The sequence below is a fragment of the Anguilla rostrata genome, chromosome 14 (genome assembly GCF_018555375.3).
Source record: "Anguilla rostrata isolate EN2019 chromosome 14, ASM1855537v3, whole genome shotgun sequence".
Classification (NCBI taxonomy): domain Eukaryota; kingdom Metazoa; phylum Chordata; class Actinopteri; order Anguilliformes; family Anguillidae; genus Anguilla; species Anguilla rostrata.
This window is the reverse complement of record NC_057946.1, coordinates 33,156,078-33,179,520: the sequence shown is the minus strand read 5'-3', so window position 1 is coordinate 33,179,520 and position 23,443 is coordinate 33,156,078. Positions and strand designations below refer to the sequence as shown.

General features: G+C 46.5%; 1 long non-coding RNA gene across 3 annotated transcripts; it reads right to left on the bottom strand.

Annotated features, from left to right (window-relative positions):
- Window positions 1-3,152: 3,152 nt before the first annotated feature.
- LOC135239237 (uncharacterized) lies at window positions 3,153-17,162 on the bottom strand. Of its 3 annotated transcripts, XR_010325320.1 has the most exons (5): window positions 16,276-17,162; window positions 15,939-16,069; window positions 13,086-13,192; window positions 11,077-12,978; window positions 3,153-9,176 (listed from the first exon to the last, which is right to left on the bottom strand). It is a non-coding gene; the product is annotated as an uncharacterized LOC135239237 (long non-coding RNA). The 3 variants fall into 3 exon arrangements; XR_010325319.1 differs by having other exon boundaries at window positions 15,939-17,160; XR_010325321.1 differs by lacking the exon at window positions 13,086-13,192 and having other exon boundaries at window positions 15,939-17,157.
- Window positions 17,163-23,443: the final 6,281 nt, after the last annotated feature.

Genomic DNA, 23,443 nt, shown 5'->3' with positions numbered 1-23,443 from the left:
TGGCAGCAATAAGAAGAATTTGGAAGTATACAGGCACATTCTGTCTGGCTACGTACAGAAATTCCTCCAACCTCATCAGCCGGTGCTTCGTTGTGCAGCAAGACTATGTCCCAAAGCACACTGCAAAAACAACCAAATCATTCATCAGTGGAAAAAGTGGAAAGTTTTTGGACTAGCCAAGACAATTTCCTGACTTATTCACGCATGCATTTTCACTTGAAGAGGAGACTGAAGACAGAAACCCCCTGAAACAAAAATCTACTTAAAGCAGCTGCAGTGAAGGCCTGGAAACACATTTCCAATGAAGATACCAAAGGTTCGGTGATGTCAATGGGTCATATAATTGATGCAGTTATTGCTTTTAAGGGATATGCGACCAAATGGTAGACTTCATTGCTATGATTTACTTTTAAATTCATCAGTCAACTTAATTCTGCACAGCTGCAAATGGGGTCCTTGACACAAAAATAGCTGTTTCTGTAAAATGGCAAAACATATATGCATGGAAATACCATGAAATAAAGGCTTATTGTCTGTACTTTTGTTTCATATGCACTTTTTGTTCTCAAATCTATCTACTGTCCTGTAGGCTTTTATTTCAGCTCTAATTTGGCACACCTGATTCTACCAATAAACAGTTCGACCAGATCTCTAGGTGTTGAATGACGAGTGCTTTGTTTTGTTTTGTTTCTCTGTAATTGTGTTGGCCTACCTAGAGCTTGTGATGAGCATTAGTCCATATGGACTATTTTCCATCTTTAATTAACACTTAAGACATTCTCTCAAACTATGTAGTGCTGTGGCAGCCCCACTGTCTATAGCACAATGCTGCTAATAACTCACTTAATAACTTAAAATAATATTATTTCAGTAAATAGACTGCTTGTTGCAGGCCGTTGATGAAACGCAGTGCGCGTTGTTTTACAGTATATTTGCATCCAGGATTACGATGCGGGTAACTCTGGGAGACGCGGTTTTTTGCCGCACGTTAAGCTAACCTGCGCAGCCGGAACACAGCGCAGGTGGCGCGTTAAGGCCCACTTCTGCAGCTGTCCCCCCGTGCCTCTCGAGCAGCGCGGCTATTACCCCGAGTGGGCGATCCCCGAGAATAGCCAGGACGCGGGGGGGTTCGAGGCGCCCGGGGGAACTCGAGGACCGTAAATGACGCCGAAGCCGCGGCTCTGATTGCTATAATCAGCGGCGCCGAGGGCCGCCATTATAACCTGAAACCGCGCGAGGATGGTAATGCAGCGGGAGAGCGCGGGAGAGCGCGGGAGAGCGAGGGAGAGCGAGGGCGAGCGAGGGAGAGCGAGGGAGAGCGCGGGAGAGCGAGGGAGAGCGCGGGAGAGCGAGGGAGAGCGAGGGAGAGCGAGGGAGAGCGAGGGAGAGCGAGGGAGAGCGAGGGAGAGCGAGGGAGAGCGAGGGCGAGCGAGGGAGAGCGAGGGAGAGCGAGGGAGAGCGAGGGAGAGCGAGGGAGGGTGAAGGAGAGCGCGGGAGAGCGAGGGAGAGCAAGGGAGAGCGAGAGAGAGAGAGGGAGAGCGAGGGAGAGCGCGGGAGAGCGAGGGAGAGTGAGGGAGAGCGCGGGAGAGCGAGGGAGAGGCGCGTGGCTGTGAGGAGTCCGTCCCAGGTGAGCTCGTATCAGGCCGAGCGTGTAGCACGTAGCGCTTAGCACTTCTGGTACAGCCACATACGGCAAGGCTGAATGCTAAGGCAGTGTAGCATAATGGGTAAAGAACTGGACTTGTAACCTGATGGTCACAGGTTTGATTCCCGGATAGGCGGCAGTGTAGTATAATTGGTATGGAGCTGGTCTTGTAACCTGAAGGTCACAGGTTTGATTCCCAGGTACAACTGCCGTTGTACACTTGAGCAAGGTACTTCACCTGCATTTTGCTTCAGTATACATCCAGCTGTATAAATGGATGCAATGTAAAAGTTGTGTAAGTCGCTCTGGATAAGAAAGCCTCCTGATTCCTGCTACTTGTCGGCCTGTAAAAACGTTTCTTCTGAAAACAAGACAATAAATAAAGCCCAGAGAGTAATATTCTTCACACAAACATTTTTAAAAAATTTTATTAAATTATTTTTTGTGCTTTTCAGAAATAAAGCTGGACCTGCACAAGGTTTCACAGAGCAGAAGAGGACAAAGCAACTTTTAATTCCTCAGAGAACACCAAGGTAGCCTGCACAAGCAATACATTTGCACCATTAGGCCAAACATCGGGCAGTGCACATGACAGATGTGAAACACTGCGTTTATTGTATTGGCCCATATGCCTGTTACAACAGATGTCGAGGCAGAAATAATCTTGAACTTCCTGCTGACTTCATTTCGGTCACCTTGCTGCCCTCTATAAACCTGTCACCCTCTATCACCTGGTCATAATCTGTCACCTTGACACCCTCTGTCCCCTTGCCCCCCCCCTTTTTATAACAGCATCACACGGAATCATCTCTGTGCCCCTGGCAAGAACTCACTCACCCGAAAATCCCACCCAACCGTAATCTGCAGTTTAATGTGACATTTAAGGCAATTCTCCAGCCAAAGAAAGCCACCGCTCCCCGAAGCAGCTCCCTGAGTTTGTCACGAGTCTCCATTTTGAGATAGGTGGTGATGAGGAAGAACAAAAGGAAAAGAAGCCAGAGGACAGCGCCATTAAAGCAAGGGCGGAACTCAGCTAAGTCAGAATCCCATCTCTGAATGGATTCATTTAATTCTATGCATTCGATGAGTGAAACAAAAATGAAGCCCAGTTAACCATCTGGTGAAACACCTAGTAAGGAATTCCCACGTTTCTCTCTCTCTCGCTCTCTGTCACACACACACACACACACACACGCACTCACACACTCACACACAAGGAGTGGCGGACATTATTAACGCCCTCTCTCAGTCAGAGCGACTTCCTGTCGTGCAGAGGAAAGCAGTGCAAGGCCAGGATCAGTGCGCAGATGGGGGCGTCGCCTCCATGTGCAGAAAGGGCCTAACCATTTCCAGCGGAAACGCGCACACAGCGCCCGCACTTTAGCATTAGCAACAGGAGCGAATCTCGCCAGTCCTGTCCCCCAGGCAGGCATTCAGTGGCATTAGTCACCACTGCCGGAAACTGCAGAGCTACAGTGCTTTCATTATTATTATTTTATTATATTTCTTTTTTCGATTATTATTCATTTATTTATCCTTCCACTCAGAGCGTACCCTGTGAGTTGGATTCAAGGTCGTCCGTTGTCATGCCAAACCTCTGCGTTGTATTGTTCGTAACTGCTGAAGAGGTGGAAGAGTGCTTTTGAAAATGAAAAAAAAAAACTACACCATTAAAAGTTGAAAGCCTTTCAGAGCCACAACAGCAAATCGGGAGAGAGGATTTTTGTATCCATGGCAATGAAGTGTGATATTGGCCAGAAAGTGAACGGGAAGGCAGAATAAGCACAGCGTGGACGGACGCGGAAAAAGTCGTCCGTTTAGTTTGGCTGTGGGCACATTTTGGGGGCCCTGAAATCCACAAAGGCAGCTCTGAGAGCGCTTCCCTCAAAACCCGATCCCCCTGATTCAACCGAATCCGCCAAAACGTCTTAGAGAAGGCGCTAATCAGAAGAAGCACGCAGTTAATATGCAACTGCATCACGGCTTACCAGATACCGACTAGGACTTTGATTGTTTATTGAACAAAAGAGTGACGTGTAGTACTGCGCTGGATTGATTTGTGTTTTTGTCCGTTTTGTACTGAATAGCTCTTCATACCTCAGTGCGACTTGGCGGGTTTGATTGAATCCCAGGGTCAGCCCTGAGCCCGGATGACTGAATAATGAGAGGTGCATGCGGTGTCTAGATGCTGGGAGGTTCAGGAACCCCGTGATCAGAGGGAGCGAGCGAAACTCTGTGAGACTCATCACAGCAAAAACAGGCAACCTCGCCGGACCCCCCGAGCAGTGCATGAGGCACTGCCGTCCTAACGTACTGTACGCCTGCAGCGTCACGCGTTCCGCTGAGAACACGGCGGCTTTACGCGCTTTAATTCGGCAGGGTCGCGCTGGGTCCCCACCAGAGGCTCTCCTGTTCCCACTCCCATCCACCCCCACTGTTTCTGAAGGCTGCTCCTGTCTCTGCCTTCAGCCACAAAATGGCGCCCTCACGACCCCTATGAAGAGCACCCCATCAGGAGGCGACACTTTCATAATGCATATTTACAGTTATATTTTAGTACAGGTATATAGTAATACAGCATATATATTACCTGTTTGAAATGATGGTGTATGCATGTGTGTATATTATTTCTATATGTATAATATATATACAGTGCATACATATATATGTTTAGTATATATACAGTACATATATATATACATACATACTGTACATATGCATACATGTGTATATGTATATATTTATAGTATATATGACATTCACACACATACATGTATGTGCACACATGATTCAGTACATATATTACATTAAATCTATGTCTTTTAACATCACAAAAAAGACATTAAAGTGGCAATAGCCACAATAATATATTTCCTAATATATGCTGTATATTTTCAGTTTGCATGAAACATACACTCTTCACATTTAGGTTTCACGCCCCAGTCCGCACTCGATGCTACAGTATGTTCCAAAAAGGAAGGCATGTGCAGGAGAGCAGTCAGGCACAGTGATTCAGTCATTAGTTTGTTAATTATTTTTTTTTGCGGGGGGGCGGGGGGGGGGGGGGTTAAGGGGTGCAAGGTGCATGTTAGTGTTGAGCTGGCCACCCCCAGCCCCAGGAGTGTTAGTACAGAGCATTTCCTCTTGACCAGTCTGGGGGGCAAGTAGCATCATTCAGGCTTGCCCAGTCCCACCCCCACCCCCCCCCCCCAGTCCCACCCCCGAGTTAGTAATGGCACCAGCTGTGACCGTCACGCGGGTGCACCAATGTTAGTAAAGAGATGAGTCGAGTTAGCTGCCGTCTCCGCACCCTCTGAAAATTCGCGGAGAGGGGGGTGGGGTGGGGGGAGGGTGGGGGGAGGGCAGGTGGTAAGTAGAAGGCGCCAGGACTGAGGCAGGAAATGAAGCGTGCGTTAGTCAAGGATCGGATACAGAGTTAGTCAAGAAGAGAGGCGGTGTTGGAAAGAAAACACCAGGGGTGTTAGTACCTCGGTCATCACCGGTAGTTAGTATTGTAAACAGGTGTGTTAGTGCATTCCTCTTGATTTCTGAGAATCGCGGGGTGGAAAGAATGTGGCGGGACATAGCAATGATTTGTCCAAGCAACAAACCAAGCACAGGGCAACAGGTGGCCACACAGTAGACCGGGGGGGAGATGGGAGGGGGGGGCACCTGAAGGTCAGTTATTTTGGCTCAAGGTCAAAACTAGCTTGGAGCAGACATGATGTGTGCAAATATGGCACAGCTGTGTTGTAAATGCATTATTAACGTCTTGCTTGACACAGCTGATGGCTGACTGCAAGCTCGCTCCAGTTTTCCCTCTCACAAACTGAGCCCGTAATGGTGGTATAAAAAATGAGTTCTGGCTTTTGAGAGACAGGCTGTAACAGCCAATGGGAACAGCGTCCTCGAGGCTAACCTCGCCCTCTCCGGTCCACTGTGCAGGCACTGTGAAAAGGTTTGGTTTTACTCAAAACCGTGGCTTCGCTCCTGGTTCTGAAACTATTTCTTCAGCCCCTGAAAGACTGCTTTCTTAGAGAAGACATTTTAAATTCAACTACTGTACAGACATAACAAAAACATCATCTGTGTGATTTTGGAAAGCATTACAAAGCAGGGCTTTGTTTTTTTTCTTTTTCTTTTTTCCCAGCTGTAGATATCTTGTGCTATGGAACAAGGGATTGATGAATTAGAGCAAGTCATTTTTTTCCTCGGTTTTTAGAACAATCGATATTGGTTGTGCGGGGTAGAGGTATGGCACAGAAATAATAACCCTTGCTGAATTTAAGAACTGTGATATAAAATATGACACTCCTGGCCATTGTTGTTGGTGTCTTAGCAAGTCTGTCAGGGAAGGGGAAATTGTTTCCAGAAGCAGGGGATTGTGGGAAGGGACTCACAGAGCCTGTTGGGATCCGTTAGTAAGCCTAGCCCACAGTACGCAGCACCATCTACTGCAGGGGTTAGTAACAGCATTGTTAGAATTGTTAGACGTTAGTAAAATGTTAGATTTTGTTAAGCCTTCTGCCCACGATGCCAGGAAGAGAATGTCAGGTTTTTTTTTTTCTTTTTTCTTTTTTTGTCAGAGAAACTCTTGTGCACATGGAAAGTGCCAGATGAATGAGAGGGAGTTGTGAAATTTATATGACAACATTAGACAGTCCTCTGTACACACAAACTGACACACGCATACGCACAAGCACACACACATGCACACACACAAGCAAACACACGCACACACACACACACACACACACACACACACACACACAGCAGTATTCACATGCATGTACATGCACTCACCACCCTATTAACGCAGAAACGCACAGCCATATTCCCACACGCGCTCACACAACAACATTCACGTAAGTACACACAGCTATAATCACAAATACACGCACACACAAACACGCTCACACTGAAAAGAGCAGTAACAGCACCATAGTTACAGGAAAGACAGTTTTCAGGTGACAGAAAGGTAGTGAACTTCCTTGACTTGCAAGGTTTTGGTTTAGTTGGTTAATCTCTGTTAGTAAAGGTTAGTAACCAGCTTTGCTGGTGTTTGTTAGTTCATCAAACCACTGGTTAAGGTTTCCAGGGCAACAGGAGTAGCCCTCACATGCAGCTCCAACAAGATATAAAGATGGAAAGTGAGAAGAAGAGAGAACTTGAAGATACAAGATTAAGACAACCTGCACATTTGAGCCAATGATAAGGCACCGTCAGTGTTATCATAATTCACTGTCACACATCAGTGAGTAGAATAACGCATGGGTAGAATAATGCATGGTGCTAAATGCCATTGTCAGGGGGACGGGAGATGGGTTGTAAAAAACCCAAATTGAAAATTTCTGAGAGTTTTCAGGAGAAACAAACGTCGCTGGAATTGGTTAGTCTGCACCACTGGCGATTTAGCGGGCCAAGGCTATTGGCAAGAGGTAAACCAATTAGTTTTCATCTTTGCTGAGAGAAGCGTCACTCGCATGGCTTGTGGGGAATATGAAGATGCGGACCTAATGCATTAGCTAACCATCTTTGTTCATCAATGGCTCCGGGATAGGGAATTTCACAGGCTCCGGAACATTCTGGCTTCTGACTTAAAAGCCCGTCTGGGTCGAGGTGATTGGGCGAACATGCGATTCAGCACTCGAAACGGGCCAATCGGACCAATTGAAATGCGGTGATGAGTTCAAATCAAATGAGCGAATGGTCCATTGTGCGTTTCGTTCATGCATCCCAAAGTTAAACAATTCCATTTCCAATCACTTAAAAATGACAAACGCAGCAAGTAAAATGTAACAATATGCAGGACGCCATTTTGGACGACTCCTGTCCCTTCAGGAGAAATTCACTGAGGCTGACCCACCTATTCCAACACAAAACCCTAAGTTTTTGATACTCCTTTCCCCATTTTCTTTTACACCTACTCTGTCTCATGAAAAACAGGTGTATATTATTGTATGTGGTATGAAATCCAAAATATATTTTGACTGCATGCTATATTCGATATGAAACACAACATATACCAACTATGCCCAAATTTATATATGTAATTTAGTCATCATGGAAATAAATATTTTGCAACCTTTCATTGTCTGATATTTAACGTATGGATTTTGGATTGCATATTGATGCGTGTCACCTCACAAAGCTTCTCAGCCTTCTGTATTCACGTCCAAATCCCACCGATCCAGACCCCCACCTACCCCAAAAAAACCTGATCGGTTTACCGCTGCCCTTCCCCAGAAAGTCAACAAGAGCAATACCGCCAAGAAAACAAAGAGAAAAGGGCGGGAAACACGCACTCGGCCACCGAGCCGCTCAGCCATCGCCGACCCACACAGGGAGGGAAACAAAGGAACCGCCTGAGGTGTCAATTAACTCAGCGGAACAATCAATTTCCTGGGCTGATGCAGTGGGGGCGGAGCCTCTGCTCCAGTGCAGCAGGATGGGGGGGGGGGGGTGCAAAGGGTTCAGAAATCGGTGGCGCCCTAATTTATTGATTCTGTCAGGAGGTGATGACGGTGACAGGGTGACAGAGATGGAAGATTCCGGCAGTTTTCCTAGGGATTAACTCTCCTACCGCCACCTTTTCCAGAACCTTCAGACAGCAGAGTTCAATACAGGCCAGTGTAATGGCCTGCTACGATCTCCACCCCCAGACTGGACCAGTTGTCCTACTGTCTTTGTGCACGTGTGTGTGCATGTAAGTGTATGTGTGTGCACTCGCTTGCGTGTGTCTGCATATGTGCTTGCATGTAAACATGCAAGCACACGTGCGCGTGCTTACGTGTGTGTGTGTGTGTGTGTGTTTGTGCATCTGTGTGCCTGCATGCATTTGTTGCATGAAGCATGTGTGTACATGTGAGTCTGGACATGGTGGTCTACTCTCACAGATTAGTATAAATCTCCACCTCCCCTCAGTCCCCTTGCCTGCTACACCACACAGCTGGTTCACAACTCCGTCCTTCATCATCCAGCCTCCTCCAGCTGAGAAGGGTGACAAGGAGTGACTAACTAAGAGGACCACGGCTGGGCTCCACCCCCTCACACAGGCACACAAACAAGCTACGACTGCAGTTCAGGTAAAGACCGAGCCAAACTGACTGTATAGGCACCCAGGCTTTCCTTTGGGATTTAAACCCCAGGAAAATTGCTTGGTTGGACACACTGAGTATAACAGACCAGCCTTGTAGGGACCATATACTGAGCATGCGGCAAGCTTCACCTGAATGCTTTTCCTGGGGTTCTTTTTCGGAAGATGAATCACCTTCCCTTTTTTTAAATCTAAGAATTAAATTCACCTAAAGCTTAATTTAAACAGGGGTGTTACATAACAACAGTTAAGGGAACTGTTGGTTGTGTCTGTGTTCTTTTCAGCAAAAAGCCTTAAGAGCTCTTTGATGGCATTCTTCTGCCGAGCCTGAAGGTGGCGCTGGTGAGAAATCACGGGACCTTGGCACAGGATCTTCCTCCTCTCCTTGGACAGAGAAGCAACAGGTCCCTTCCTTCACCCTCTAAGGGTCACCACCTGCTGAGAGAATGAACACTGATGGGTATGTGCATGCACACATACACCTGAACACACACACGCACCTAAACATAAGCGCACCTGAACACACACACACGCACCTAAACACAAGCGCACCTGTAAACACACACACGCACCCAAACACTCACATGCACCCGTAAACTCACACACATACTTAAACACACAGACACACGCACACACACACACGCACACGCTCCTAAACACACACACGCACCTAAACATACTCCCAAACATAAACACGCATGCACTCAAACACACACACACACACAAACACACACACACACACACACGCACGCACACACACAAACACACCCACACACCCAGACACACACGTACACACGCACACACACGCACACACGGAATAAAAGCTGGCAGACGGACGTCTGACAGGAAAAAAAAAACGTTTTGCCGACCGGCGTGTCAGCGGGAAGCCAAGTCCGCTGCCAGCTGGGCCAATGAACAATGAGCAGCAGAGAGGAGCGCCGGCCAATAAAACACTGACAAATAGCGTCCGCAGCTAACGGCGCTCCTGAGAAATCTCCAATAAGACACATCTGCGCAATTTCGGCCTTAAATCACAGACACGGTTTCCAAAAAAAAAACACGAGAATTCCATTTCAGCGGAAATATCATGTGAGACAGGAGCGTGGTGGCGGTTGGGGGGGGGGAGGGGTTCTGTTGGAGAGCCAGCCTTTCATGCAGGACCCCTGGGTGGAAACCGGCGCTTGGAATTCCAGCTCCGCTCCGCCGCTTCGTATGAAGTGAAGCCCCACTTCACGGCCAGCACCAGCATAACACGCCTTAACGTTAAAAAAATGTTCTGACACGAGTCAAATGTTAAACTGGCAAACCCGGCTGTTAAAAGCAGAAGATTAGACTAACGTGGGTTCAGCATCGCCCACCCACATCCCCCCCCCCCCCCTCCACTCCCGTGTAGTCACAGGTTGGTTGAGGCAAGAGGACGACGCAAAAGATTAATTATACAAATGACAGCGCGTTTATAAATAAATAAACACACTGTAATCCCAAGTGGAGAACATTTGATGAAGCGGTGCGGTTCCCCCCCGCTGGGCGGGGGGGGGGGGGGTGTGGGGGGTTGACGGATCAAAACCCACCGAAGCAGGGCAGCGGGGGGCGATGAGGGTTTAGCATCCGAGAGAGAGAGGAGACACAAATCCTTCTTATTTTTAACAGAAGGACCTTTAAGGTGCTGTGACAGGCTACGCCTTGCCATCTTCGCTCCGTAACCTTCTGCACGCGAGAGCTACACGTCTTCAACAACAGGCATTTCCTCTGTCAGAAAAAGGTGACAGAATTCCATTTGACGGCTGGCTTTGCAGATCGAGTCGCAATTTGTTTGTGTGATGAAACGCCTTGAACGGCACTGTGATAATTCAATCGATCTGTGAATCGTCGCCGGTTAATTTTTCATCAGGACTGCTCGTCGTGTGAAAGCCGCTGTGCTGCTTTTGTTTTGCCAACTGTAGTGCGGTGACTTTAATCCAAGGTTACGATCAGAAAATGGGGCTGTTAACTCGGATTTTCACAGGCTTGTAAACGCGACGCAGTCATCCACTAATGCAAATGCAAGACACACGGCAGAAGTGATTTTTCCTAAGTGCTATCTCCAGTGAAAAAAAAATGCATTATGGGGAAAGATTTGAATGATGGAATCATAGTTTTCAAATCAAGGAATTACTTTGGGGGGGGGGCACAGAATAGCATTGGATGTCCCACTTATAATCAGTAAGTGCAAAGTTAAACTGACCACACCAAAAATGTGTATTGCAAACAAAAGAAAATACCACTACATGGCTAACCCTTAATCTTTACACAGCTGTACATATAGCATTGCCATCCCTCAAAGAGAATATCCCACCTTGTTGTGTTGTTGTCGCAGTAGGACTGGCTACCAGGCAGACACGAGACATGGAGAGGCATTTTTGGGGTGGGGTCCTTTTCTCTCAGCGCCGCCCATTCAGGTAGGGGCGGGGTCACTATGTCTCTGCCCCTTCCCCCTTGGCCCCGCCTGGAGAGGGAGAAAGTAAAGGAGAGCAGCAGAAAGTGGAACACGACCTGGCGTGACTCCTCCCCCGTCACCACGGAAAGGGGACGTCTCAGAACAAGGGGGAGGGGTCAGGGGTGCTTCCGACACGCCCACTCCAAAAATAATCTGGTTTTTGGGTCTCTGAATACCTCCCGCTACCCCCCCCCCCCCCCAAACCCTGTCACTTCCACCCACTAAGGGCTGTGGTATTTGGGGGACACTGCCTGATGACTGGATCCCCCCTCTGGAAACTCCCAGCCCATAGTTCCCACATCTTGGGATACTTCACTAGTGTCAAATCTCCAAACAGCTGAAGGGCTCCTGAGGCTAAAATTAAAAATGAATTTGTGTGATTGAATAAGAATCCTGTCATTACATTTTTCTTACTTATCTTAGAAATAAACATAAATAGTCTTTGACATGATAAATATCTAAGGAAATAGCGTAATAAGCAGCTCTCTTAGCCCTCTGAAGAGAACGTTTTTGAACTGTTTTTTTTAAAGTTGGTGTTTCAGAACTCCACTGCTTTCAGTGACCAGTTGCGATTGTTATATCAGCATTATAATGTTCAGTTCAGAACATTCTGCTTACATATTTGTGATCTTGCACATTAAAGGCTCAAATTTACAAATTGCTTGGTGTTAAGAGGGCCTGGCTCCTGGAAGGCTGCTTTTGAAAGTGATGCTGGTGCACCAGGAGGGGGCAGTATCGCTTTGGGCCCAGGGCGGAAACCAGCACCACTGATGGGGATCCTGTGTTTTAGGAGGTACCTTTCAGATGACATTACGCCAAGATCCTGACTCACAGCATTTATTACAGGTCCCGTGGCAATTATCCCGAAAAAGCAGTACATTTGTTAACCATTTCAAGCATGCTTGCATTGATAGCATAGCATGATAACACAGCACAGCTGCAGGGACTAACAACACAGTTTTGCTTCAGGTGAGTCAGAAAACTCATAAACTCATAAAACTGTAATTGTCTATCCTTGTTGGACATGAATACTTACAAATAATATAACAAAATGTCATGCCGGGGAACGCGCTTGATGAATTATCAGGAATAAACAGATATGATTTACTGCAGTGTCCAACACCCATGATAATGGCTGTTATTGGATGACTCTCTAAAGAAACGTTCTTCAACCTGCAGCCCTGATTGGTCAATTGCACCCACCCCATAAAGCAACACATTCGCGGTACAGTAACGACTTGCTTTTTCACACATTTTCACATTCAGCGCAGCCTACGGTAACTTTAAACAAGCCAAATTCCCACATTTCAAATCCAGCACTGCGAGCGAGAGTCTATTGTATTCAGCTTGTGAGTTATTTATTGTGAAATGATTCCAGTGCTCTCCAGCACGGAGCACATTTTAATGCAGCAAAGCACTCCCGCACAAGCGCCGATCATTTTTTATCCACCGCACCGTACCCTGTTCAAATCCCTGTTAAACAAAACAAAAAAAAGAACACTCGCGGCAAATTTGAGACACGGTAACGTAACGGGGGTAATATAAAAATGTAAAAAAAAAAAAGGAAGTACTACAAAAATGTTGCCCTTCGCTCCACGAGTTCAGCATTAGAACCCACATTCCACATTCCGTCGACGTCGAATCGCAGTAACATTACCTGTCTGGCTGGCATCTATTAACACAGCACAGAGGAGACCTGTCTCCCGCGCCTCTGCAGGACGGGACCTATCTCTCCTGCAGGAGACCAGGCTCAGATGGGGCCTGTGGAGGATGTAATTGAGGACTCACAGTCAACAGCTCACAGACATCCATCTCCCCAGACCACCTCTTGGGGTTTATCCCAGGAATAGACGAAGCACAACCATTACCCGAAATTGGGAGTAGGGGAGGGAGGGCGGGCGGTGGGGAGGGGGGGGTGTGAACGGCGGCTTCAGGCTGTGCGTTGTCTTCATCCTCCTCATCCTCAGCGGAGAGCCTGCAGAAACAGCCCCCCTGGGGTTAGTCCACTCCAGTCGTTGGTGGAGCGTGCATTCCGCCAGGTTCTAAAGCCCCCATCTCCGACCCCCCCCCCCCCCCGCACAGCCTTGCAGTGAAGCCAAAGAGAGCCGGACAGGGAGAACCGGGGAACCTAGGGCCCTGGGCTGAAAGCCCCGGCCAGGGAGAACCGGGGAACCTAGGGACCTGGGCTGAAAGACCCGGCCAGGGAGAACCGGGGAGCCTAGGGACCTGGGCTGAAAGACCCGGCCAGGGAGAACCGGGGAGCCTAGGGACCTGGGCTGAAAGACCCGGCCAGGGAGAACCGGGGAGCCTAGGGACCTGGGCTGAAAGACCCGGCCAGGGAGAACCGGGGAGCCTAGGGACCTGGGCTGAAAGACCCAGCCAGGGAGAACCGGGAGCCTATGGACCTGGGCTGAAAGACCCAGCCAGGAGAACCGGGAGCCTAGGACCTGGGCTGAAAGACCCAGCCAGGAAGAACCGGGGAGCCTAGGGACCTGGGCTGAAAGACCCGGCCAGGGAGAACCGGGGAGCCTAGGGACCTGGGCTGACAGACCCGGCCAGGGAGAACCTGATTAGCAGCTGTCCAGAAATAACCGTCGAGGTGAGATGCGTTGTATACGGCAAAGGTTGTAGTCTTGTTGCGGAAATGTTGCAAAAATATTGTCAAGATCCTTATGGAACTGGAATATATTGCAATATATACTGAAATAAATATTCTACATATCACAACAGTTCATAATATATACTGGCAAATATACTCACTATTACCACTTAAGATATAGTATTATATTACTCTTCTGTAAATATATATTTCTCAATATATTTTCCATGTAGGTCAACATATTTGTAATATTTTGCAGTATGTTCCATTTCCATGAGCGGAGGGAGATGGCCATAGACTGGTGAAACTAGACTGCATGAATAAAAGAAAATTAAACTAAATTAACAGTAAAAATGGAAGGTGAGAAGAGGAAGGAGGGGGAGAGCTATAAAAGAGGGGAATATTTGTCTTTATTTTCCAGAAACAACAGTGGCTTAATTTGAGGGGAGAAACTAATCATAGAGGTGCTGTTTACTGTCACTAATTACAATGCTATCATTTAATTGCGATATTAATGTCTGAGTGTATTCCCAAGTTAGAGCGGATTATGTCTCTCTTTTTTTAACCCGTGCAGTACATCGTTATGAATGAGTTAAGCAGATTTATTACTCTGGGAAATGCCTGCTCTTATTTTGAATTAAAACAATCTTCCCAAAGCTAACCAGCGCACACAATGCTTCCATCCGAAAAGGTTTCTCCTGTGGAATAGAAGCATTTAACGGATGGGAGCATGCGCCCCTCTGAACCTGTGCATTCTTGAATCGAGTGCTTGAGTTACTGTGAAAAATTCACTTTGGCAAGAGCTGTGGAAGGTTACAGTGGGAGGGAAAGGGGTCCAACAGTATCTCTGCTGCATCAACCCTCTCCTGAATTATTAATGTAGGTGATCCTGCGGAGGAGGAGGCGGCTGCTTGTGTGTGTGTGTGTGTGTGTGTGTGTGTGTGTGTGTGTAGGTGTGTGTGCGTGTTTGTGGGTGTGTGTGTCTACGTATGTGTATGCGTGTGTGTGTGTGTGTGTGTAGGTGTGTGTGCGTGTTTGTGGGTGTGTGTAGGTGTGTGTGCGTGTTTGTGGGTGTGTGCGTGTGTATGTGTCCCTGTATGTGTGTGTGCGTGTTTGTGGGTGTGTGTGTCTACGTATGTGTATGCGTGTGTGTGTGCGCGCGCGTGTTTGTGGGTGTGTGCGTGTGTGTATGTGTGCATGTGTGCATACGCCTGCGTTTGTGTGTGTGTGTGTGCATGTTTGTGGGTGTGTGTATGTGTGTGTGTGTGCCCCGCAGCCTTTCTCCTCCAGTCTGCCTTGTCAGTTTCCCAAGAAGCCGCATCCCTTTAATGAAGATTCTCTCTGACATATCCCCCTACTCAGAAGTAGCCCATGACTGAGGCTGCGCTTCATCAGATAAACCTGCGTATCTACTGAGCTCCCCATCGTCAGCGCATTATCGCTTCCAAACACCAAGCTGCCCCTGGCAGCTAACACCGTTGCGTTTGATTAATATGCGCTTATAAATAGAGGTGATCGCTGTGATGCTTTGCTTTTTTCCGCTACGATAATATCTGATTAAATTTGCTTCCATGGCTTACTGAATCCTATTAGTAACCACGAACCGAAAATTGTTCATCATAATATATTTGAACACGAATTTTATGCCAGAATAATAATAGTAATAATAATAATAATAATAATAATGCCATTCTTTTTTTTTTTTTAATTGCTCATTTTACCACTAGGGTTTTCAAAACGCACGTTAATGCCGTCCAAGACGCGCCTTTTCCATTGCTAATATTTTTAAATATGTCACCCATACCACACCCCAGCAACATACGGCAAAATCGGACAATGTGTAGATAAACAATACAAGTGTATTACTTTTATAGATAAACAACTAGCCGCTGCTATTAAAGCAAAGACGTAGGCTATTGCTTAAAAGCACTACAGGACTACATTTTTCGGGTTGGTTTTCTTAACATGTACAGTCTGCATCAAAGCTTTTCAGTAAATTTCAGAATATTTTGTTTATTAAAAAACATCTGCGCTATTTCACCAAAAACGTTTTGTTGCAAAATGCTATTATGTTAATCAAAAGGTAACGCAGTACACGCATAGGACATGTTTTCAACTGTACCTCAGGGTTTCGCCTTCCTCTATATCTTTATCGCCAGGCCAGCTGTAGTTTGCACGCTGGGGTTGATCGTCCCCACCAGTATCCTCGTCAGAGCGCTCACACAGCCAAGAGCGGGTCTAAAAAGTCTGCGTCTGATCCGCCCCGAAATGTAGTGGGGCAAGATTACAAAATGAACTCCGCCCATCACACCCCCCCCCCCCCCCTTAATTTCACCACCTTTTGTCCGTCTTGTTCAGTCTCAGTTAAAGGTCCACTTTTCAGAATGGCGTGCCTACTTTACAGGTACTGCGATACGTACAAGAGAGAGCATATGCGTGCTTTGAATTTGACAACCTACCACAGGGATTTTCTGGGATCCTGACCTTTTCATCGCCGAAGTAGTCTCCACAGCAACCGGATGCAAATTGGCACGAGATGGACGTAAACATAGAGCGAGAGATGATTGCAGATCGCATGTCATACTTTTTCCGTCGGAATGCTTTCCACACCTCTCCATAGTCTGCGCCTTACCGTGTGATGCATTACGGAGTTTGCAGTGCAGATTAAGGCGTATATGCGGACTGACTAAGTACTGAGTCAACTAAACCAGTTCCCCCGAGGAAATGAACATCAAACTATACAATCCTAAATCTATAAAATATAGCACTTTTCAAATATTTGAAGATTGTTTGAAATTTGCCTAGTATAAACATATTTCATCAACATTGGGGGTTTAAACTGTAACATTGAGGACAGCTGAATATCTATTTGATATGTTTATGACTGTAACAGAGTTGATTTTACAGTCTGCATAATTGATATCATTTGTAAGAACACAATATGCCACACTTTCTTAACACTGGCCCCCAATTTTTTCGAATATTTTTTTACGGATAAAAAAACGCAGAATCATGAACGCCTTCCTCATCACTAATATCGCACATCATTGTTGTTTTGATCGGCGTCTGACACATGGAGCAAAAAATGTATCAGTGATGAGGCTGCATGTTGGCGCAGCTGTGTTACTTGAAACCAAAATAAGGGATAGTGAGAGAACCAGGCATTTGCTATTCAAATACAACCTAAAAAAATGTGTTCTCAAATGGAAGATGAAATAAAAATCATTGTACCTTGAGCCACCTGAAGCTATGATTTCTAAAGATCTTTCACATTATCCATTTGCTTGGCTCAACATAAACCATATTTGAGATTATGTGGGTGAATGTACTTGCCTGTCAACCTGCACCCCTGTGTTGAATATTTGGGTCGCACTATTTTCTGCTTGCTTGCGTAGGACCTGATTTGCACTCTTTGTGTAGCTAAGAAGCATTGCAGCGGTTTTGAAATGAGATGTGTGCACAGCCGTTGCCCCATGGGCAAACACATGGAACGACTCCAAATAAATCACGAATAAGACAGCACGAGCTTTATTACCGGTAATCTTCTAGGGACTGGAGAATTCTAAATGCACAAAACACGTGTAAGAGCTAAATTTCACACGACACGTCACACATTTAACAAAACAGCACAATTTACTCTGTTTCCAAATATGTATTAACATGTATATATTATACATTTAATATAAAGCACTGAAATGCTTGTGCTATTGCCACTATAGGCCCAGCCTATTGCTGGAAGCTCAGCTCTTTCATTAATTTTGAAGATGCACATCAGCAGGGATGGACAAAATTACACTCAAATGTATTTCGTTGCAAAATACAACCACCCCCCCCCCCCCCCCCCCACCCCCCCTCCTTCCCCCCAATAGATGTATCTCAAAATGATGGAGGCTCAGGTTCTTTTACTGGTAACTCTCTGGGTAAAAAGCACAAAAAACAGCAAGCAACTTGTTTTACACTTGAGATATATACATGCAAATACATCTGGATGAATGTATTTTAAACACTTCTCATCCCTGAGGACTAGCGCGCAGTTTACCTACCACAGTTCCTGTGGCAGAGGACTGTGCAGCTGAAGAAGGCAGACAGCTGATTGGCCAAAGGATTCATGACTAAATAATTAGGCAGGAGGTTACCCTAGCAACGAATGAACCCTACCAACTTCACTCCAGACCATGGGTGTCACTATACCATACACGGGCGGTTTAACCTGATGCACCAATCAGAAGCCCTTATTTTCACATTTTACTGTTTTTACATTTAGTATATTTGTCAATCACTGGTTGACTATATAAATGATAAACAATTAGGTTGATCACTTTTCTACTATACAAATGTCATATTGCAAAGAGACACCTTTTTAAGTTGGAACTGAACAATAAAACTTGTAAGTTTAAAAAAAGTGCTTCTCACTGCAGTGAATCTTAAACCACAGCACTGGAACGTAATTGGTTGCTTCTCAAGAGTTTATCATATCACTATGGTGTAAGGGCACCGTAGCAACCCAGCACGTGGCAACAGGTTACCAGCAGCTGCCAGCTTTTGGTGGAAGCAACTGCCTAAATGGCTCTTCTCCCAGTGTTAGTGTTCCTGCAGTACACTGTGCGTCTTGCAGGGAGTAAAACTGTGCAAGCAGGTGTGCCAGAGGAACACACACACTTCAGCTGCAGGGCACACACACACACACTCTTCAGCTGCAGGGCACACATACACACACACACACACACACTTCAGCTGCAGGACACACACACACACACACACTTCAGCTGCAGGGCACACACACACACACACACACTTCAGCTGCAGGACACACACACACACACTCTTCAGCTGCAGGACACACACACACACACTTCAGCTGCAGGGCACACACACACACACTCTCTTCAGCTGCAGGACACACACACACACACTCTCTTCAGTTGCAGGACACACACACACACACACACTCTCTTCAGCTGCAGGACACACACACACACACACTCTTCAGCTGCAGGACACACACACACACACTCTTCAGCTGCAGGACACACACACACACACTCTTCAGCTGCAGGACACACACACACACACACACACACATTTCAGCTGCAGGACACACACACACACTCTTCAGCTGCAGGACACACACACACACACTTCAGCTGCAGGGCACACACACACATACACACACACTCTTCAGCTGCAGGACACACACACACACACACTTCAGCTGCAGGGCACACACACACACACACACTTCAGCTGCAGGACACACACACACACACTCTCTTCAGCTGCAGGACACACACACACACACACACACACACTTCAGCTGCAGGACACACACACACACACACACACACTTCAGCTGCAGGGCACACACACACACACTCTCTTCAGCTGCAGGACACACACACACACACACACACTTCAGCTACAGGGCACACACACACACACACACACACACATACACTCTTCAGCTGCAGGACACACACACTTCAGCTGCAGGACACACACTCTTCAGCTGCAGGACACACACACACACACACACTCTTCAGCTGCAGGACACACACACACACACACACACACATTTCAGCTGCAGGACACACACACACACACACACACACTTCAGCTGCAGGGCACACACACACATACACTCTTCAGCTGCAGTGATTTTTGTGTGGATGAGGGTCACACAGCACCAAGTGACAGTACAACTGCCAATTTAAAATGGAAGATGGGAGCTATAAGAACACACACATATAGCATATAGCAGGGGAAGTGAGGACTACATGTTTAATTTTGTGCGATACACACACACATTCACACCTCAAATGGCAACCCTCCAGTTCCTGCTTTGTGTCTTATCTCCAGGCTATGCTGGTTGGGCACTTTGAAGCTTCCTATGGCTGAGAATTACATGTCTGACAATATATATATGTATGTATGTGTGCATGCATACATGAGAGTGTGTGTGTGTGTGTGTGTGATTCCATTCCATTTGAAGTCAGTGAAGGAAGGAAAAGAAAAATTGCCGGAATGTTCTATGTGGATTTTTGCATTCTTCAACTTCAATTCATCGTCTGAATTTGCCGACTAGACATGGGATCGATTGGAAACTGCGCACGGGGAATCCGGTTAATGAATTGTCATGTTCATAGTTAGTGGAAAAATCCTCATAGAACACTCTGCTCAGTTCATGAATTGACCGAGCTGAAATGCAATTGACTCCATTCGCCGATATACAGTATATCTATTTAATGAATTCTGGCAGCTGCCCAGATTTTCCGAGATCACCTTGGCTTCAGCAGTCCAAGACTGGGTTAAGGTACAGTACACATGAAAATGACAAAATATCTAGAATTTCATGTTATTTCTGTTTCCCCTGAACTGCTTGCTGGCTGCAGCTGAAGAAAAAAAGAGCTCACTTTCTGTTTTAGAATTTTCTAATCTGATAGCTTTGCATTGTCTGTATCGCATACTGGTCATGGACAATTGTTTTGCTGAAGATGCGCTCACACACCACGGAGAGAATGTCTCAGCTGTGTGTCTGTCTGGCTGCTATGCAGTGCCAATCTTGTTTCACTTTCAGCAGCATTCAGAACCTTGAGAAAGAGAAGAGACAGCTGTATGAATCTGTCAGTCCGCCTCTCTCCACCAGGTACGGAATGTGCCTCCCAGTCCCACCCCAACAATAAAAAAACTCTGTTCTGATTGGACGGAGGTGTTCGCTGTGATGCCAGTTAAGCCAAAAAAATCAAAATGTTGTCGGTGGCATCAGATGTAAAGATGGAGTTGTTGGCAGATGCCTTTTGACGTGCGGATAAAATGAGCACGTGCACGTTTTTAGATCACACAAACCCGAAGAGGCGCGTGCAAACGATGAGCCCGTGTGCATCCGCGTGGATACGCTTCTGGCGGCGCTTGCACGGAGAGCCCCGTCGCTGCGCGTTTACCTCCGGTGTTTATGCAAGCTGACAGGGGCTGCGCAGCGTCTCCAATGAGAATCTGCGTTTCCCGGGCAACCAGGAGCCACACGGCTCGCCCTGTAACTGGGACAGGGGCCGGCGGAAATCCCAGCTGGTTTCTCGACCCGCTCCCTTTACGATATGTTTCCCCACCTCATACCAGATTACCTCAAGTGAAGATCCAATTATCAAGTAACTTTGACGGAAGAAACTGCGCCGTCCGCTAAACGGCCATCTGCTCGCGTTTTATATGCATTTAATTTACATTAATTGCAAAAATAATAATTGGCGACTAAAATTCCATGGTATCAAATCTGCTGGAGCCCGTACTCAAACAGGCCATAATGCTTATCAAACATCATTCTTTTTTGAGCTTCTGCTGTATATATATTTTTTCATCTTTCAAAGACGTAATGGTAACACAGCTGAGACAGAAGTAGAGAGAGAGAGGCCAACCCTGGTGTAGTTTGGATTGTTTCCATTTCGCTTGCCTGTCACGGCAGTAAAACGCTGGGGAATTCAGCGCCGAACGAGGCGGACAGAAAAAACAGTTTGAAATATATATATATATATATATATGTCGCCGCATGCACCACACCTGGACACCAAGTCCCAGCAATGGGCTGTGCAAGAGCTTTTTTGTGAGGAAATTATAGCAAAGCACAGCAGTGCTGCATCCCCCGTTGGAAAACCTATTGATTGTTGATCCACGGTTGCTGGGCAGTGCATTCACAAAAGGCAGGAGCCAGCACATTGTGGACTGACGGGAGCTAATTAACTCTGAGCAGAAGGACCATTGTGTGTCTTGAACACCTGGTGCAGGGAGAGGATTGGGAGGGGGAGGGGGAGGGGGAGGGGGGGGGGGGTATTGAGCAGGGAACAGGAGAATGCGAAGGCGTTTCAGGCTGGGTTGGGGCCGACGAGGGAGGGAAACTCGAAATTAGCAGTTGGAAAAGTGAACGCGTCTCCTGACATCTTTGCTGTCATTGGCAGCCCTTCTTCTCGGCTGTGTAAAATCCAGTCTTCCCGGACGGCTGTGCTCCGGCAGGCTTCTACGGCGCTTCAAAGAAAGCTTCCTTTAAACCGCCCGACATTAAATAGAGAATGAACGATGCTACTTTTTCGCCACATATTCTATCATGCAAACACTTCAGCTTTGTGCTCTCAGAGGCTCCCAGAGAAAAATAACAATTTGGCAGCAATGTCTATTTACACCTCTCGGCTCATATTTCTGCAGTTCTCCAGTGGTGCTTCCACGTATTGCTTATGGAGTGACTTAAATCTTTGCCATGAAAACATGATGGGATTGAAGTGCGATTGACGTGGTGAAATGAAAAAGCGGGTTAGTTAAGAAAGTGGATCGACCAATCAAAGTCAGTGTATCCAGACAATGTAGCTATTATTGGTATAGTCTGTGCTTCTCTCCACAGAAAAAGGCACTCTCAAGATGTGAGCCTCTTGTGTCTAGCCTACATTCACTTAGGGTTATTCTTCTCTGTGTACAACCCTCTCTGTTCTCCCTCTCTCCCTCCTTAGCATAATCAGTTCAAAAAAACATATTTAGGACACCAACATGTGCTAAAAATGGTGGTGGCAGTGTAATGGCCAGGGAACTAGGTTTTCCACTTACAGGCTGAGTGTTCAGTTCCCAGCTGAGGTTCTGTTCCTGTACCCTCGAGCTATAGGTACTTAAACTGAATTGCTTCAGTAATAGCACCTTGTGATATGAATGGATTGCATATAAAAATGTGATATGTGATATAAATGGATTGCATGTGAATGTGTCACATAAATTGACTGTTTGTAAAAATGTGATAAATTATAAAAATGGTTGTAAGTAAAAATGTAGTCCTTGTTAGTCACTCTGGATAAGTGTCTGCAAAAAATGGTATTTATTTTATTTTTTTCCCCCCACAAAACTGCTTCTCAGCTGCACTTTAAACCTGGTGGTACTGATGGAGGAGGCTGCCTCACTGTGGACCCACTGTAAGGAAATCCCCCCCAAAACTAAAAGTCCTCCTCTCAGATGCCTACCGTCTTATTGCCACCCATGTCTGCATCGACCTTCGGAAGGAGACTGGCGAGCTACTCAGCAGTGCTCTCTCTCTCTCACCCTCTCTTTCTCTTTCTCGCTCTCTCTCACTCTCTCTCTCCTTCAGAGCGAGTCTCTGTCAGAAGAGAGAAATTACTTCTTGAACTTCCCTCAGAGAGCTGAGAGAAGGTTGGTTACCATAGACACCGCTTGTATTAATTCAGTAGATTTTCTTCTCCTTTGCTCTCCCCTCCGCCGGTACAGATTTCCTTTCCCCGAGGAACTCTCGTGGGAACGTCCTCCACCCTCTTCTTCTGCTTTTTGTCTTTTACAGCATCACTGGGAACCCAGTACGGAACCACATCGAAAATTTGAAAATCAGACCCACTGGTCATTTTCCCCCCAGCTCCCCAGCTCTACAGCTTTCAGGTGAAACGTATGGCTGCCATTTTGGTTACGGTCCGGCTCTCTGGGGTATCTTTGCTGCTTCAGGACTGCATTCATCCTCATGTTTCTCTGCTTGCCAATAAGAAGATTTCTGTTTCTGACTCATTTTTAAGTAATGGTCAACCCACCCTCCATTTTGAAGTGTGATGCAGGGAAATGGATGGGGATCGAGATATACAGAGGGGAAAATAATTATAA